At 44.3% G+C, this 14,970-nt stretch overlaps 1 protein-coding gene across 2 annotated transcripts in view; it reads left to right on the plus strand.

The window, feature by feature from the left end:
- CCSER1 (coiled-coil serine rich protein 1) overlaps positions 1–14,970 on the plus strand; it is a 628,410-nt gene that overhangs the window by 39,793 nt on the left and 573,647 nt on the right. The gene's annotated exons all lie outside the window — the stretch shown is intronic.

A 14,970-nucleotide genomic window follows, 5' to 3' on the forward strand; every position in this document is an offset into this window, starting at 1 on the left:
AGTGCAGTCTAACATGAGCTGTTGCATGGATTCACAAATGTATGTGTAATTTGCAAAAGGTATACACAATAACGTACCAGCATTCTTTTTGGTAAATGCTTAGACCGTAAATGCTCATTTGTACAGCAAGATAGTTAAGGGGGGGTGGGTGTTGTCTTTTCTTAGACTATGATTGTGGAATGTAAAACCAGGACGCGTTAGGGGCATTAGTGTTCTTCAAGGATTAGGGGACTGACTTAACAATAGTGACTCTGAACTTTCTGCTACTTGGAGAAATTTCTTTCCTCCAAGTGTGTACAAATCTCACCTCTTCCAGAGTGCATATGTAGGACATGTGATGAGAGATTAAGTTGTGAATGACAACGTCTGATTAAACTTATTGCCTCAGCCAAGAATTCACTGGGTGGTCTTAGGTAAGCTGCTCATTCTCAACCTCAGAGTTAAACTGCAGCTGGCTGGAATTCCAAAATGTGTTATTTTAGCCATAAAAAAATACAACATGGAGCATTTAAAGCAGCTTGGCTGGAGGCAATTTTAACAGAGAAGCAGCAAGCAGAGGAAGAGTTAGCCCCTATTTCTCTAGTCTCTCAGCCCTGATTCAGGTCCCAACCCTGCCCCCCGCTGGATTTTAGGATAAAATGGCATTTCTGAATTCTGATGATCGAATTCCAGCAAGATGTGTAGTTTGGCCTTCAGCAGCAACCCTTTCCCCACAATATGGGATAATGCTAATAATAATAACAACATTCGATTTATATACCTAGGGTAGCCAGGTCCAGCTTGGGAAATTCCTGGAGATTTGGGGGGGGCGGAGCCTGAAGAGGGTGGGGTTTGGGGAGGGGACACAGTGGGGTACAATTCCATAGAGTCCATCCTTCAAAGCAGCCATTTTCTCCAGGGGAACTGATCTCTGTTGCCTAGTGATCAGTTGTAATTCCGGGAGATCTCCAGCTATCACCTGGAGGCTGGCAAGCCTATATATACCACCCTTCAGGACAACTTAACACCCACTCAGAGCGGTTTACAAAGTATGTTATTATCCCCACAACAAACACGCTGTGAGGTGAGCGGGGTTGAGAAAGCTCCTAGAAGCTGAGGCTGACCCAAGGTCACCCAGCTGGCTTCAAGTGGAAGAGTGGGGAATCAAACCCAGGTTCTCCAGATTAGAGTCTCGCGCTCTTAATCACTACACCAAACTGATGTTGTCTTACATGGTTTATTTATTAATTTCTTTTATTTAAAACATTTATATGCCACCTTTCCACCCAAAATAGGATCTTCAAGGCAAGAACAACAAATATTAAAACATTTAAAGTAACATTTAAAATGTATATATAATTACAGTAAGAACATATAGACATAAAAACAGACATACAAACACACACAGCCAGGGAGGAGGCCAATAAGAGTTTCCTGGGGGTACTGCAAACTAAACTAAAAAGTCTTCATATGCTTGCAGAAGACGGTGACAGAGGGAGACAAACAAATCTCCCTGGGGAGGGAGTTCCAAAGTTTCAGCCCTACAACCAAGAAGGCCTTTTCAGGGATTATTCCCCATCTACCCTCAGATCGTGGGGACACCTGAAGCAATGCCTCCAAAAATGACTGAAGTAGATGAGCAGGTTCCTATGGGATATGGCAGTCCTTAAGGTATGGTGGTTCCAAGCTGTATAGGGCTTTAAAGGTCAATACTAGCACCTTGAATTGGGCCTGGAAGCAAATTGAGAGCCAATACAGGTGGAAGAAGACTGGAGTTGATGTGTGCCCTATGACACACTTCAGTCAACACTCTGGTTACAGCATTCTGTGCCAGTTGCAACTTCCAGACAGTCTTCAAGGGCAGCTCCACATAGAAAACACTGCAGTAATCTAATCTAGATGTTACCAAGGATGTGAAGATGGCTGAGGTAACTCATGTGCTTTGAATTTTGAAGAAAAGTATGAACTGTGTCAATATCAATGATTGCATAAATAACTTTTTAAAATCCTCAAAACCTATGTTTATAATGTGTTTTTTGAATAGCCTGCTGTAGTACTTTGTACAGAGCAAGGCGGGGATTCTAAAGTGGGGAAAAGTGTTGCTTTGTTCTCTTATTTAAAGTCAGAATATCTTTTTAACAGAAGTAGAAGTCTGATTAGACAATTGCAATGACAAATGGAGATCTCCTGGGAAGTCAAATTGGTTTGGTGGGAATGATAATTATTTTTCATTGTCTTCGTGAACTGAGAAAAATTATTCCTATGTATCTTGCAGTGTGTGAGTTACGTTCTAGATAACTGCGTTAAAACTGAGAGCTTTGGCAGTTACAAAAAGATGGTTTATTTTGATGAATGGCTTATTATGCATTTTGGGATGAATCTTGTCTCCCAGGAGTGGAACTCAGGGAAGATGTGGGTTAAATCTCTTCATTTGTGCCATACGTCAGAACAGCAATGATTGAACCCCTCTCTGATTTGGAATTAGGCTTGCCTCAAATAAGTTAATTTGGGACTTGGTTTAATTCAGGCCCAATTAAGGACAAATTATGGTGAGGTAGGTGTGATCTCAATAAACACAACATGACCTAATGATTTTGCCATTCCAACATTTCCATTGCTTCTTTTCCTTACAGTGGGGCGTCTTGCCCTGAAATATCTTTTAGACCACTAGCATTGAAGCCGTGTCCTGTGTGCAGGGAACTATGGGAAGATAGAATTCTCATAGATCCTGGATGTCCACGTAGGTCAGGATCAACAGGTTAGATCCAACCAGCTTTTGGCCACCGAAAAGATGACACAGTGAATTATGGGACCTGTATGGACAAAAGCCATGTGGGATGGAGGCTGTAGCAGGAAAGAGATTTGAGCAAGACTGAATGAAAATGGAGTGGAAAAAAACCTATTTGGATCCACCATCTCTCACAGTTGCACCTGGAACACTGCCATGGCAGCATGGAAGGTTAAATGGAGGCCCCCACATTGAGGTCTCTCTGCTGTAGCTGCTTGGTTTATTGGGATGAGAAAGGAAAAGAGCTGATATTGGCAAAAATGCCAATACTAGTTTTGGGCCATTAGGAGCCAGGTTCCAGTTTTAGAAATTGTTTGAATTCAGCTTGTAATGGGCTCAGAGGTTACTGAATTTGAGAAGTTCAATTCCAAATGTTAATGATATCGATATTTAAGAGACCCAGGCCGTTTCCACATGGCTTACCTTGTTCTGGAAAACAGCAAAATCTTGCACGAAATTGCATGAGAAGACGTGATAACAGCGTCTTCTCTCATGATTTCTCGCGAGATTTCGCTGTTTTCCGGAACAAGGTAAGCCGTGTGGAAACGGCCCCATAGTTTATCTATGAAGCACAGCATGAAGCCACAGTAGAGATTTTGCTGCAGCCCAGGGCCGTTTCCAGATGGCTTACCTTCTGCCGCTCCATGCCGCAACGTGCGGCTCGTGCCGGGGAAAACGCGAAATAGCGCGTTTTCTCGCGTGAGTTTTGCGCAACGTCGCACAAAACTCACGCAATATTTCGCGTTCGCCACAGGACGAGCCGCGACGTTGCGGCATGGAGCAGCAGAAGGTAAGCTGTCTGGAAACGGCCCAGGTGGTAAGTCAATGTTGAACAACAACAAACAACAACATTGGTTGTTGGGGGTTTTCCGGGCTGTATTGCCGTGGTCTTGGCATTGTAGTTCCTGACGTTTCGCCAGCAGCTGTGGCTGGCATCTTCAGAGGTGTAGCACCAAAAGACAGAGATCTCTCAGTGTGAGAGATCTCAGTGTGAGAGATCTCTGTCTTTTGGTGCTACACCTCTGAAGATGCCAGCCACAGCTGCTGGCGAAACGTCAGGAACTACAATGCCAAGACCACGGCAATACAGCCCGGAAAACCCCCAACAACCATCGTTCTCCGGCCGTGAAAGCCTTCGACAATACAAACAACAACATTATTCAATTTATATACAGCCCTTCAGGGCAACTTAATGCCTACTCAGAGCGGTTCACAAAGTGTGTTAGTATTATCCCCACAACAATCACTCATCCTGTGAGGTGGGTGGGGCTGAGAGCACTCTGAGAAAGCTGTGACTGGCCCAAGGTCACCCAGCTGGCTTTCAAGCAGAGGAGTGGGGAATCAATCCCGGTTCTCCAAATTAGAGTCCTGCCGCTGTTAACCACTACACCAAACTGGCGACGTCTCAAAACCTACAAAGGATGTTGGTGATGTCCGATGTTTACAGTGCAGAGTAAGCATTCAGAAATCCCTTTCCCCCACATGTGGGGAAAAGTCTTTGGCATGCAAAGCAGCTATTCTATGGCAAGATGCTTGCCTGAGGAAGATCAGATTGCTTCTTGGGAATCATTTTCATGTATATTTTTATCTGTTTCTCACAGTGAATTTTGGCCCTAACTCTGGCAAAGGAAGTTTATCAGTGCAAAAGTGACTTTTTGCCCCTTTGGCTTGTGGGTCCCTGGATACATGCATACATGCATTTTGGCTTGTGGGTCCCTGGATACATGCATACATGCATTTTGGCTTGTGGGTCCCTGGATACATGCATACATGCATTTTGGCCTGTGGGTCCCTGGATACATGCATGTGGGTACATGCATATTTTAACGAATAGTTTCTTTGTTGGGCTAGCTGCCATCTGTGGTCCACACCGTATCTGTCGAAAACAATAACTTTGTAACAGTTACACATAATGCTTATCTAGACTTCCTAATAATGTCCCTTTTACTTCCTTTTTCAAATTGCTATTTCAGTCCGGCTGTACAGCTGCATGTAAAAAAAGAAGAGATCCTAATTGCTTTTAAAAAATCATAGCTATTTGTTTGCAGAAAGTGTTTATTTAGCTGTCAGTCAGTGTAATGGAGCAATCAATAGCTTTGGCAGACTTTTGTAGATAAAGGTAATCTGTTGGTGGTAGCAGTTTAGTTTCTATTCTGAACAAAAATTACTCCCTGAATATAAAAACGTTCACAAAAACAGATGGGGTTTCATCCTTACTGTATAACTGTGGATCAATGGTTATGTCAGGAATTATTGAAGCAGTAGGAAACTCCCAGGATTTTGTACATCTATGAATACCTGAGGCTGCCTTATATTACCCTTTTACACAGGACTAGTTTACCCATGACCACTTGGTGTGTTGATTGAACATGCAGAGAGGGAGTAGGCATGAGGGTGTTGGCCCTGCCTCTGCATGATCATTGGCTCGTGAGCATGGTGCCTTTGCCCAGAGGTAGTGTCCATGTGTCCCTGACCTGGATAGCCCAGGTGAGCCTGATCTTGTCACATCTCAGGAGCTAAGCAGGTTCACCCTTGGTCAGTAATTGGATGGGAGACCTCCAATGAAGACCAGGGTTGCAAAGGCAGGCAATGGCAAACCACCTCTTGCCATGAAAACCCTGCCAGGAGTCACCATAAGTCAGCTGTGACTTGAGGGTGCTCTCCACCACCACCACCACCAGTGTCCTTTTATACTCCCTCCCTGGGATTGGTGACGCTGCTTTCAGAATGCTGATGATCGTGGGGAGGGGAGCATAAACATGGACACTACCCAGAACATGAGCTAGTGATCACAAAGAGATGGGGCAGTACCAGCGCATTTGTGTCCACTCTCCCTTTCTGCATGTTCAGACATTGCACAGAGGTGTTGCGTGTAGAAGGCTACTGAGTCAGACCATTGGTTTCTTCACATTTTCTACTCTGAATGGCAGCAGCTCCCCAGGGTCCCAAGTGGAGGTCTTTCAGATCACCTACTGCCTGATCCTTTTTAAATTGGAGATGCAGGGGATTGACTTGGTGCATACAAGGCGCATGCTCTACCGTGGCCCTGTCCTTAAAGCTCTCCTTGCCTTTTAAGGCACAGCTACATCATGGACTTAAACAGGTGTAACATTCATTTTTTCTGACTGGTGAGCTCTAGGAAATGTAGTTCTTGAAAGGAGGGAATTATGACTAAGGCTCTTGAACAGAGTATTTGAGCATTCTCACTAAAGTATACTTTTCAGCATTCTCTAGGGGAGGTCATGGCAGTTAAACTGGTATAAATTGAGAGCTGGTTTGGTGTAGTGGTTAAGAGCAGCAGGACTCAAATTTGGAGAACTGTGGAGCCACCTGGGTGATCTTGAATCAGTCACAACTCTCTTGGAGCTTCTTCAGTTCTACCCACCTCACAGGGTGGGTGATTGTTGTGAGGATGATAATAATACACTTTGTAAACCACTCTGAGTGGGCGTTAAGTTGTCCGGGAGGGTGGTATATAAATTGAATGTTGTTGTTGTTGTTGATGATGTTATCATGATTATTATAGAACTGTAGTATTGTAGATATAATCTCTGCTCCAGGTGCCCCCGCTTTCTGAAATTAGATGGGTGGCAGTCTGGAAGAGGGCCTTCTCGGGTGTGGCACCAAAAGTCTGGAATTCTCTCCCCAGGGAGATGAGTCTGTTGCCTTCTGTTGCAAGCAGGTAAAGGCTTTTTTTTTTTTGTTTCTCTGGGCATACCCTCAGTGATTCCTCCTTCCTTCCTAATGTTTTAATTGTTATATTTATGTCTTTGTACGCTTTCAGAGCTTTGGTTTGAACAGTTTTAATGTTGTGTTTTTGTTGATTTTAATGGTTTTATAATGTGATTTTAGTATGTATGTTTTAATTGTTAGCCACGGTGGCCCTTGTGAGGACAGAAAGGCAGAATTTAAATGCTGTTAAATAAAATAAAACTAATCTGGGTGCTTGCCCTGTTTAGAGTGGAAGATAATCGAAGAAAGGAGTCCATATTTCTCAGTTATTTATCCGTAAAGCATTTCTGATAGGAGAGGGGAAGATCAGATTGGACGATTTCTGATCTCCAACTTCACTAAGTTTTTTTTGGGGGGGGGGTATGTGCATCAGGAGCCCATTGGCAACTGATCCTCCACCAGCTGTGAGTTGGCTTCTGATTCCTCATTAAACTACCCTGCGTTCCAGCCCAGTAACATGAAGAGCTAAGCTACAAGAGACGAATTACATGGGGACGCACACGTGAAGGGAGTCGCAGTGTTAGCTGGAAAGCTGTGTTTTAAAAAAGATCAGAAGGCTTCGTCAGTTTCCCCTCTCTTCAGAGCCCCCAAAGATCACTCCTCAGAGGGTTTGTTTATTTCCTCTTTACCTCCTAGAAGGGGAGGTGAAACTGACAGAGCCTTCTGAGGAGGAAATAAACAAACCCTCTGAGGAGTGATCTTTGCTGGCTCTGTAGAGAGGGGAAACTGACAAAGCCTTCTGGTCTCTTTTAAAGCACAACTTCCCAGCTAACACGGCGACTCCCTTCACGTGTGCATCCCCATGTAATTCGTCTCTTGTAGCTTAGCTCTTAATGTTACTGGGCTGGAACACAGAGCAGTTTAATGAGGAATCAGAAGCCAACTCACAGCTGGTGGAGGATCAGTTGCCATCTTTAACCCCCCCCCTTTAAACAGAGCCTTCCGATCTCTTAAAACTCAGCTTCCCGGCTAACATTGTGACTGCCTTCACGTGAGCGTCCTTGTGTAATTCATCTCTTGTAGTTTAGCTCTAAGATACAGGGAAATGCTGGGAGATCAGAACCCAACTCCCAGCTGATACCCCTAATCAGCTGTGATTCTTTCCAAGGGGCAACTGCAAACCTGTTCGGTAGCTGTCCAAGTTGCTGGATGCAAGTTGAGCATATCTTTGAGTGGCTCATAGTCTGAGCGTGAGTGTTGGACAGGATGTGTTCGAGTGTCAAATGGGTTTGTGACATTAGCAGTATCCCCACCTGTAAGATCTCTCATTCTTTCAGGAACAATGAGCACATCTCAGGTTATGGAGCTATCATCCCACCCACCCCCCTCCTGTGGAGCCCTTTCATTACCTTTGCAACAGGGCTTACCATTGTGGGGTTTGTGTGTGTGTGTGTGTGTGCTGAGTTAGAAAATATCTCAGACTGACTGCAGGAGTTGAATCAAGTTGTGGAATTATTAAATGGTCTGGAAAATTTAATAAGTGGCAACAGCTTTGATGGCAGTACACATGAACGATAGAGGCTATCATGTTCCTCCATGCTCCATGCTGCTGACCAAGGGCTGTAGGAAACTGTGTGTTTCCCCTGCTACCCCTTGCAAATTAACAGTATTATGGGATTGTTTGGCCGTTAATCATGGATTTTTAGGACCAGTTGGTATGGCAGACCTGTTAGGAATTCATTCCATTACTTATCTGTAATCATGGATGGAGATACGTCTTGAAAGGATACAACAGAAAATTAATGTTTACAAATCACACTCGAGATACAGACTGCAAAATATTGTTACGTCCATTGCTGAAAACATCACTTTGCCATGCCAGTGGTGTGGGGGGTGGGGGATGGAGGAAGCAACTGCCTGTTTGTAGTCAATAGGGGGTTTGGAAGTGGATTAAGCACCCTCAAACTGTGCGACAGTGCAGTGGGGTACCTGAGAGGAGGTGAGGCAGCTGCCTTTTGGCGGAGACTGAACAGCAGAGGCTATTCAAAGACTCAATCACACAACTGAATAGATTTAAGGTAAAGGGAAAGCAGTTTATTTTTAAATGCGAAAGGCCTCTGGATTAAATGTTTGGAGGAGGGGAAGTCTCTGTTGCCGAACATGAACATGAGGAAATGCCCTCGGTTTTGCAGCGTGACAGAAAGGATTCTAAATCGGAAGCCGAAGGTGAAATAACTGAAGAAAATGTTTCTCCCTTAGTACTTGTTTGTTTGTTTGGGTGGCTGTGAGTTCAAAGAAGTTTTCTCTTGATCTGAAATTTATGAAGAGAAAGCGGATGTCAACCCCTCCTCTCTCCTCCTTCTGATCTTTAAAGGAGTTGCTACTCAGTTATTGGGGCGGGGGGGGTGAGGGGGAGAGAAAGTCAGAGTCAGCATTAAAGGGCTTTTCCACACTTGCTGATAAAATGTGCCACAGCTACATTTTCTCCTTTCCCTGCAGTTTTCCCAAGATGATGGTAATGTGATGTTCTGTCTGAGCATGGTGGATTAGGAAGATAGCAGTATGCCGCAGGGGCGGGGGAAGAGACATGCAGTGTTGTTTATCCCCTAAAAATGACAATTGTGTACCCCAGGACAGAAGAGAAAGAGCACAAGCTACCCGAGGAGTTAAACAAAGTCTCACAAAACACCAAAATGGTATTATAGAGAGGGTGAGGTGGGGGAAGAATAATTGCGCAGGATGAGAATTCCAACATTATAGTTTCACAACTGGGGAACACAAAACCCTTTATGAATAAAAGAACACCTGCCAGATTGGCTCACTTCCTATTTGCCAGGGTCGATCCAGCAGCCGCTAGACTGTTTAGCTGTTTGTGATGTGCTGTAGAAATCTACTCCTTGTAGCTATCAGAAACTTTGGGTGGCACACCATATTGTTTCCAAACACTCGGACCATGTACCAGGGAACGATGTCCAGTATACCATGTTTTGAAATTGATGTGTTCCCTTCAGGAGTAGTACAGGAGCTACTGGTGTATACATAACAAGTGTGCTTGCTCAGAAGAGCAGTGTGGTGTAGTGGCTAGAGTGATGGACTAGAATCTGGGTAACCTGGGTTCAATTCCCTGTTCTCCCTGAGTGACCTTAGGCCAGTCACATCCTCTTAGGCTAGCCTACCTCACAGGGTAGGTGAGAATAAAATGGAGGAGAGCAGAATGTTGTAAGCCGCTTTGGGTCTCCATTGGGAAGAAAAGTGGAGTATAAAGGAAGTAAAACCAACAAATAAATAAATGTACATCTAGGAATATGTTTCCCGTCTAAACAATTTCCTAGCGTGGTAGAGACTGACCCATTGCTGAATTGTCTTTGTATACCTAAAACATAAAAATGCACATTTTTTCTCACTTAAGGGATACAAAAATGACCATTTACTTCTTTAAACTCTTTTTTATAGAATCCCACAGCCAAGGCTGTTCAAGTGGTGTACAGAATAAAACATATGAAAAAACCCTCATTCTGAGGGATGAGCTGTGGTAGGGCCTAACTGTGCATTTCTTTGCCCCTCCCCCACAAGTCTTGTATCTGCCTGTTTCATTTGACAAGAAGTTTGCTGGGAGCTCATGCTTGTGGACCTGATTTGGATCAGGACTGTGGTGCGTGGGGAGAAGAGGTTTATTCCCTTCTCCGTGCCATTTTCCTGACCTGAAATGGCCCTCAGGAGGTGCTCGTTGCAACATTGAGGAACCTACATGTACCCCCATCAGGACACTAAGAGCCAAACTACAAGTGATGCCTGACACTAGTTGGACACTTGTCAGCTTCCCTCAAGTTTTGATGGGAAATGTAGGCAGCTTGGTGGAATGTTGGACAAGTGACCATTGAAAAGTCCATTGGACGGCAGTCGGAGAGCCAAGCTGCAAGATCAGGACGCCTACATTTCCCATCAAAACTTGAGGGAAGCTGACAAGCGTCCAACCTGTGTCAGGCGTCACTTGTAGCTTGGCTCTAAGTTTTCCCAGTGTGTACCAAGTGTACTGATAGGCTACATTTCTCCACTGGGACCAATAGCACTTCCTTGCGGCTGTTTCAGATCAGAAAAATTGCAGTTGCAGTCCCAAGCTGAACCGGGTATGGAAATGCCTGGGAATGGAGTTCTGAGTATGAACTCCCTGTGCATGCATGGCTGTCAGGACTGGGGTGAACACAGGGACTGTGGGCTTGAGTTGCAGTTTGAGATCTAAGGTTGCTGACTTTTAAGTTGTGTGTTGAGTGAGTACAGACAGACACTGAGGGGTGGGATTTAGATCAGACCCTCTGGGCAAGCCTTGGACTGTCGCGCATTCAAGCAAGGGCCTAAGCACACGAGCTCTGTTTGCATGACTTCCCAGTTTGTTGGGGTTCTGATTACACCCTCAGGTTCTACTTGTCTTGGCCTTTAATATCTAGATGAGAACTTGATTACAGAATGTTCAGGGCTGGTCTCAGGAGTTGCAGTCTGGACCCCACCCTCCCACCTTCATCTGCACGCACATAAATAGGGATATAGGCAGGGCTTTTTTTCAGCGGGAACGCAGTGGAATGGAGTTCCGGAACCTCTTAAAAATGGTCACATGGCTGGTGGCCCCGCCCCCTGATCTCCAGACAGAGGGGAGTTTAGATTGCCCTCTGCGCCGCAGAGTGGCGCAGAGGGCAATCTAAACTCCCCTCTGTCTGGAGATCAGGGGGCAGGGCCACCAGCCATGTGACCATTTTCTCCAAGGGCAATTCACTTGAGTTCCACCACCTCTTTTCCCAGAAAAAAAGCCCTGGATATAGGCAACACCAGACCAAAATATTTCAATTTCTCAATATTTCTTTTCCCAAAAGCTGCTTTCCCTTAATCATTGTGCTTCTTCCCAGTGCATGAAACAAACATGGAGGATAAGAATAATATGCGCTCTCGAGTAATTTGGTATTGAACTTTATTCCTCGTTAGATCTTTCATGAGAAAAGTCAGCATCAGCTTAGTTTGAGATGTTCTAATGAGCATAAAAAAGTCTGATTTCTCAGGGCAGTCACATTCCCTAGATCGGTGCGCTGCCTGAGCTGTCAGAGCCGGGTGACTCCAGGCATCTCTCCGCCTTGTCACACTCATTTGCTTTCTTTGCAAGGAAAAGTTGCAACCGGAGATCATTCATGTAGGAGGCTGAATTTAAAAGGAGAGGGGGAAAAAAAAGCAGGTTTAATTTGATCCATAGATAATCAGGCCTCTGCCCCTGAACCTGTTTTCATCGCTGTTTCTTTGCAGCTCAGCTTTGGAATATGTGAAGTAGTCAAAATGCAGGGAAACGGATATCGCTGCTTCATTCATGCATGGAGCGCGCTTGATTTCTCTCCACATGATTACTGAAGCTTTGATGAACCAACAGTTGGATGCACCAGTAGGTTTACTTGAACAGCATTACGTTTGAGGAGACGGGTCGACAAAGCGCAAGTCCTGCCTGTGTCTGAGATGGGCTGTTAGCCCATGTGGGCTCATCACTCGATTGTCACGGTCCCCAAGGGAGGAACATCCACGCCTGACCCAGTTCTAAGTGTGTGAGCTGTGAACCGAGAAGCTTCCAGTTCGGATTTCCCCTCATCCGTGAACTCATGAGGTGACCTTTGGAAAGAGACTGTCTTCTGTTGTCACACGTTTATAGGAGGGATTTATAATACTGGGCTATTTAATAGGATGGGGCTGTGATTCAGAGGTGGCATGTCTGCTTTTTATGCTGGACATCCCAGGTTCAACCCCTGCTATTGCCAGTTAAAAGGCCTGAGGTAGCAGATGCCAGGTCTCCGCCTGACAGAGTAGACGATGCTGGCCAAGATGGACCTATTGTTGGATTCAGTATTAGGGCAGCTTCCTATGTTCCTATAGAGCCCTTCATGGGTTAGTTAGAAAGCCTTGTGTCTGAATCCCTCATGAATCACTGCTAGTCAGGGTAGATTGTGCTGGCAGGGCCTCTGGTCTGATTCATGACTTTGTATGGGATCTTCTAAGAGGTAACTGAGATAATGTGTCCAAGGGTCACATATGAAGCATGAAATAAAAGCTAAATATTATCAGAACTGTTTTCTATCTATGTTAGTAGCTTTATTTATTTTATGTATTTAAAACATTTATAAACTAGTCTTTCTTCTGGGCAACTGGGACCCTCAAGGCGGCGAATGGATTGGCAGTGCCATCCTAAAAAGAGTTACAGTCTTCTGAGACCATTGACTTTAACTGTATTTAGAACTGCACTGTAAAAACCGTATGAAACACAGAGTTTATAACATAAGATTATTAAAACAGACCTAAATTAACATGAGTTCTCACTAGCTAAAAAGGATTCTTTGATTTTGTTTTAATACAAGTACTCATAAAAACTGTAACTCATAAAACTCATAATACAAGTACTCATAAAAACTGTAATGGGAGCCAGTTTGGTGTAGTGGTTAAGAGCACAGGACTCTAATCTGGAGAGCCGGGTTTGATTCCCCACTCCTCTGCTTGAAGCCAGCTGGGTGACCTTGGGTCAGTCACAGCTTCTAGCTCTCTCAGTCCCACCTCACAGGGTGATTGTTGTGGGGTAATAATAACACTTTGTAAACCGCTCTGAGTAGGCATTAAGTTGTCCTGAAGGGCAGTATATAAATTGAATATTATTATTATTATTATTAACTGGCATGTGCCATCTTAGAAGAGACATTTCCTCCTATGTGAGAGAAAAGAAAGGAATACAGAAGTGTAATTTAGAGAGACCCCCTTACTAGGAGGGCACTAATTTAGGTTATTAAGGAAATGGTAATTTGTGGGCATGCCCTCAGGTTACATGCAATTGCGGGAGCTGAAGTTTGGACTGGAGATGTAAATTTTCCAGAATATGACACTACAGTGTAATATCAGCTGGTTTTAAAGAACACTGCATATACCAAAAGAATGAACTATCTGAGAGAAATACTTTTTCTGCAAAAAGCCGTTCAAACGATGGGTTGGTATGTTACAAATGCAAGAAGGTTCAGTCGGCATTGCCATTTTGGTTAATTAGCAGAGTCTGTTGCTGTGACAAATGTGTGTATCATCTAAAAGCAGTCTGCCCTCCCTCCCAAAAGTTAATGTTTCTCTCACGTGAAAATGTATGCAGATTTACAGTGTAGTCCTAAACAGAGAATGTACCCTTCTAAATTAAACCCTTCTAAGCCCATTTATGTTAGTGGACTTAAAAAGGCGTAACTCTGTTTAGGATTGCCCTGTAAAGATTTACTAAGATTTCTTTACTCTGTGACTGCGTCTGCACCAATTAATAGCAAGAGTGCCTCTGGGCATGGGCAGATTGCATTTTCTCCCCTGTCACCTCACCTCACCTCACCTCACCTGTCACCTCACACAATAACATAAGGAGATGATCTTTCAGAACCAGAAGTCTTCAATGACTGTTTTTAAAAGATACGCTTTCTAAACCAAAGGGTAGGGCAAAGTTAGCTTAAATTGCAGCATTGTTCTGTTTTGAAATTAGGAAGAAAGGCAGAAAATATTGAAAGTGTGTGCTAAAACCTGTGCTGGAATCTAACAATGAAGTCCATTGATTTGAATTAACTTAACAGGGTGTAACTCTGTTTAGGATTACGCTGCATTGCATTTTAAGAATGGTACTTCCCAGTACGTACTAATGATTTGCTCTTTGGAGAGGCATTGTGGCTCGGCAGGAGATGCTTGCAGATGATCCTCCATTCAGTTCCTGGCATCTTCAGTGAAAGGAGGTCAAGTAACGGGAAAGACCTTTCGCTACCTGGCAGCCTGGAGGGTGGCTGCCAGGGTCTCTCTAGGTGTGCAGGTTTTTGAAGAGTTGGGTCTGGGTTCCCTCAGGCTGTTTTCCAAAGTAGGGAGCAAAAGGGTGTCTCAGTTTTTGCTGCTCTACATGGAGTATTCTGTGCACACGGAGCAGTAAAAACAGAGAAATAGCCTCCTTCTGGGCTATTTTGACAAGGGGAAATGGCTTGAAGGGGGAAGACAGGAGCCCTTTTTCTCACCACAGAGGCATTCTGAAGTCATTTGGGCTCTCCTTTATTTTTGACGGCCAATTCTTTTTTATCCGCTGTGTGGCTTCTGGGAACCTGAGTTGCATCGGAGGAACCTGGACCCAACGTGTATGTGTAGAGAATGTCTAAGTGTATGTCTAAGTACTGAACTAGAAGAACCAGTTGTCTGGCTCACTGTAAGGCAGCTTCATATTTCTGACTCAGAACACACTCAAAAGTGAAGGCTGAAACCAAAAACCCAACCAGTTATCTCTATCAAGGTCAGGGCTTCTTGGATCTCCTTGCTTTTATTCCACAATAAGTGATCCTGTAAGCCATGGTAGGATTGTAGATCCAGAGGAGTTAGCCATGTTAGTCTGTAGTTGCAAAATAGTAAAGAGTCCAGTAGCACCTTTAAGACTAACCAACTTGATTATAGCATGAGCTTTCGAGAACCACAGCTCTCTTCATCAGATGCATCTGACGAAGAGAGCTGTGGTTCTCAAA

The sequence above is a fragment of the Eublepharis macularius genome, chromosome 10, assembly GCF_028583425.1.
Source record: "Eublepharis macularius isolate TG4126 chromosome 10, MPM_Emac_v1.0, whole genome shotgun sequence".
In the NCBI taxonomy this organism is placed as follows: domain Eukaryota; kingdom Metazoa; phylum Chordata; class Lepidosauria; order Squamata; family Eublepharidae; genus Eublepharis; species Eublepharis macularius.